Genomic DNA, 4,819 nt, shown 5'->3' with positions numbered 1-4,819 from the left:
TCAGAGCTTTTTGACGTATTGTTTAGAAAAACTTTATCTCGTACATTGTAATCATTACACTAAATACTGACCTGAATTCTACTGATTTCGGAAGGACCAAGTGGCGAGTGTACTTGTGAACTGGGTCTTTTAAAGCCTGGAAACCAGTGCCAAAGTGAAAGTTTTATGTCACCAGAAAACCAAGTTATGATTGCGGGTTTCTTGAAACGCGAGTTTTGTGCGCTTACAGTTATATGATCTAAAATTCCAAAGTGAATCAATTGGAACGTGTCAATTTTTTGTTTATGGTATAGACAAGGTATATTGTGTAAAGAACGGATGATAAAATACTTGAGTAGTTGAGTGGGCGAATTACCCTCGAGAAAAATTATTACCACATCCAGTGAAGGACAAATCAATTAAGTGCGCCAGTGTCATGTTTTTCTCCGCTACAAAGGGACTATTGTTTACGTTCAGTGCCAAGTTACTCTGGCTCGTATGCAACAATATCACAAGAGGGAGATGAATAATTGTAATTCGTAATCATAAAATGGTTATAATTGCTCTCATTTGGCAAACCGGTAACAAAAAACATTATAAAATGTGTTGACCGATAAACAGAAGGATTATCCGTTCAAAAAAAATACGGGCAGAGAGTATTTGTTTCACCGGAAGGATTTCCCGACACATTGTCGATGTAAAAAGAGCCGGTAGAGTTTATTAACATTGTTACCTGCAGAAGGAATTTTTCTATATGAGGTACTGTTATTTTATTTATGTACAAAAATAATAGTTGTATATTGTTTTGTAAACAACGTCATATAGACGTTATTCCGGTCTAAATACCAAAAATAAAGACGAGATTCTCTGAATATGAGAACGTTTCAATTGATTAAGTGTAAATCTAGTGTATTATTTAAGCATTAATCACAAAGTTGGTTCGTTTCATTTGAATTTGTATCTCACTGTTATTTCTCTTTTTAGAATTGTTTATAATTGGGTATTATTTTCCTGCTTAAAGTTTATCGCTTTTATAAACGTGCCATTTCATCGTCCGTGGAGTGAATGAGGTAGAAGCAGGGGTAGAAGCGAGGGTAGAAGTTATAAAATTATACGAATTAAATACGGACTCATTAATTTTTTTTTCCTTTTAGCGATCGATTTCGGGGTAATATCCCATCTTCAAGATTAGCTGAAATTACATACACACATGTTAAGAGTGAATTGATAACTATGATGAATTTTGAAATTCACTTAACATGTGTATTTGTATGTAATTTTAGCTAAACCTGAAGATGGGGTATTACCTCGAAAACGATTGCTAAAAGGAAGAAATAAAATTCAACGAGTCCGTTTTTAATTCGTACAATTTTATAACTTCTATCTCATTTATCGCTTTTATAAAAATTAGATTTGTATATTTAATTGTAAAACGTGAAATTGCATGTTAAAATGTAGGAATATCAGACCGTTTGCGATAAGAAGTTTTGTGATCGGGAAAAATTTAATTAACGCACGTTATTATTTTAATTATCGACCGCCTGCGTGCGGGACATTATGTTCAAACAAGCTTTTTAAGCTTTTCTTTTTTTTCAGGGATTTTGTTTTATTATGTTTCGGAATAAATTTCTGTAATTGCCACTCAATTAATTGTGTGTTTATTCGAATCCTTTGTTCGGTACAGAGAATGTGTTCATGTCATGATTTTTTCTATTGGCGCCCAAGATTATTTCCAGATGTTAATGAAAATTTGTGTAGTTAATTTTTTGGAATGATTCTCGTTATTTTAAATTGAGGGGATATACGAAACTATCCAAAACATAAAATATTGTGAATATTTACTTTGGCATTTGAAATACTAAAAATTCTCTTAGTAACCATTTAATTGTGAGGATTGATTACGGACACTGTAACGAATCACTCATTTTCCGCTGTGCGATCTACCAGCTTGAAGGAGGTGTCGAGACATGATATAAATTTGGGACACTTCGTTACGAAAAACTGTAGCTTCTGGACGTATGTAGTTCTTTGCCAAGAGAAGGTAAAAGTAATGCTTTGATTGTTAGCGTTGCGTTTTAGACGCCTAGGTAACCCAGATGCTGTATCTAATTTGTCGTTTGTAACTGTTTCCGTGGTGATATTTAAATTACTTTTGCAGCATCCCTTCGATTGGGAAAGGAGAAAAAATTAATATTGTAAGCTTTCAGCTTCGTTAATTATTTTATTTGTTACTCAGTTGTAAACGTTGATTAACAAGACAAAACGCAAACGGGTAAACGTCATGTTTAAACGCTACTGACTTGTAAAACTGACAGCAGACTTGTAAAAATTTTACAAGTTAGTAATCTAGTAATTTCATTGGCCAGAATTAATGCGAAGTCTCTGTTACATGGATCACATGATATTTTAGACATTTCTTCAAGATCAATAAGAACTAATTATTTACGTTTACAAATGAGTAACAAATAAAATATTGTACATTATACGCCAGGTAATAGTTTTTACTGGCTCTAGGAGATGACAGGCTCGTCTAACGGCTCGCCAGTCAACTTCTCCTATCGCCAGTAAAAACTCACTTACCTGGCTAATAATGTAAAATACTATTTAACTGTTTTTAGTTTCCCAATGTTAAAGCGATTGACACGAACTTCCATGAAATAGGTGTTAAGATTAGATTATCGAATTTAGAAATATCAACTCGGCCAATTAAGTGTAGTTAATTAAATGTGTTGTAGTATACATCATCCGTTGCATGTGGGTTTTGGTGTCAAATGAAGCACGCTTAATTAACATGAGTTTTAACACTATTCTTAAATTTTACGATAACCGGAAGCAGAAAAATTAATTAAAGCCAGTACCAGTATTGCACAACATTTTTCTTCGTATCTTTCTATACCGAAAACCTCATTTCGATATAACCGTTTGCAAAAAACTGTTTTCCATATTTCCCTCGGTTTATGTGGAAAGTTTTAAAACTATTTAGGGGCTGTTCAGAACTCTAATCGATACACCTATCCTCCACAAAAAATGTTTTTGTGTTTTTAACCCGAAAAGCAATCATCCTTCGTGGTTTTCTAATTATAAGTCGCCAGTCAAACGTTCTCACCGACGATCATGGTGCAGAAATGATACTTTCAAAATTCTCGAGGGGCTATCCGAAACTACAATCAGAAAATCTTATCAAACAATGGCCCCAAGTATGCTCTCGAATTGACCCTCGACATTTCAAAAAGGGCATTTTGTGGCCGCCTTGTTTCTCAGTTTCTCCGGGAATCAAATCAACCGGCAGCCTTTCAAAAGTGAAAGTTTCTCTAAGAAAGTGCTAACTGATGACTTACAATAAGAAAAAATGGAGGATTGGAGTTCTGATCCTAGTCGTTCTGGAAAGTGCCTCGACAGTTTAGTACAATAAAAAAGTGCAACGGGAGCATTAAATTTGGATTTAAAAATATGTAAAGTAGAAGTTTTAATCTGTATAACAATGTCAAGGTTTTGAAGTATTTTCCCAAACAAATATTGTTCATTATAACGTACCGAATTTATTTGGATCATTGTAGCCATTGAAATATGTATAATTTTTACGCCGTGGTTATCAATGGTCTTTTTGTTTTCTAATGGCCTATGTCGCCTCGTTGCCGTGGGGGGGGGGGGGGGGGGGGGGGGGGGCTCGAGGTATGGAATACTCTCTAGCACACGGAAGAAATTGATTACCTTCTTTTGAAAACTATTATTACAGTTAAAATTCGAAAGAGAATCATCAAATCTCTTTTTACCTGCCCCAGACCCCTTGGGACCAAACTCTCACTTTTAAAATAGATGGCTCCATCTATTGTTGGAATTTCACAACGCAATTTTACCGCGCAGTGCGTGTCGATTTTCACTTTCTTTCAGTTACACTTCGTTTAAACAAACAGCTGAAGCTTAAGTTAGAAGGCATGGAATTTTAATTGCCATCATCCCATATTTATTAACCTCTGGCGATTGGATTCATAAATTTGGGATTTCGAAATATTGTTGGACGCATTTCACTTAAATAACTCTTATAGTGAGGACTTGAATTGCATTCTTTACCATTCTATAGGTTTGGCTGTAATTTGTATACTAAAATTTTCCATCGACTGCTTCATCTATAATGTAGAGAGGGTTGAGGTTACCAAGAATAAGGGTTATCTTTGATTTCTTTTAGGGTTCGAGTTTTAGTTCCGGTGTAATTTTTGTTTTAAGTAATAATAATAATATCATGAAGGAGATTTAATATCAAGATTCAATTCTCAACAAAGGAACAACTTCTGTAACTCTTAGTTAATAACGATTTTGCCCCCTCAGAGTTATATGTGATTACATTCACGCTAATTGTCGTCAGCACCTCATTATTTATCTTAACCATCTCGGTTATGTTATGATCGGGTTTGAAACGCGAGTGTTGAAGACCACCACTTTCTTATGAACCGGTTGGCCAATTAAGTACCGTACCTGGTATAGATGCAGATTACAAGTAGAGCGAGGCTCCTCGGACATTATTCAACTAATTAAGGTTTTTAGCGCATTTTTTAAGAATTAAAAAAAATGTGTGCTATTGGTTGCGTTTTGAACTACTTCTAGGGGAATGGTCCTAAAGTCCTGGAATTTTTTGCAGTAGGTAGCCTATACCTTGAAGGTGTGGCAGACGATCATAAAATTTCGCTGTCTAAAAAGGCGCCCCCCCCCCCACGAATTGTTTTCTGAGATGCTGTTTTTGAAAGTAAAAAGTGCATAACTATTACATACGACAACCAATTGGTCTCAGATTTTGCATACACATGCCTTTAGTGGTTAAACTTTAGGAAATGGGGGGCAGGGA

This window comes from Photinus pyralis, unplaced genomic scaffold (genome assembly GCF_008802855.1).
Source record: "Photinus pyralis isolate 1611_PpyrPB1 unplaced genomic scaffold, Ppyr1.3 Ppyr1.4_LG6, whole genome shotgun sequence".
Classification (NCBI taxonomy): Eukaryota; Metazoa; Arthropoda; class Insecta; order Coleoptera; family Lampyridae; genus Photinus; species Photinus pyralis.
The sequence above is the reverse complement of the archived record's forward strand: the minus strand, read 5'-3'. Positions refer to the sequence as shown.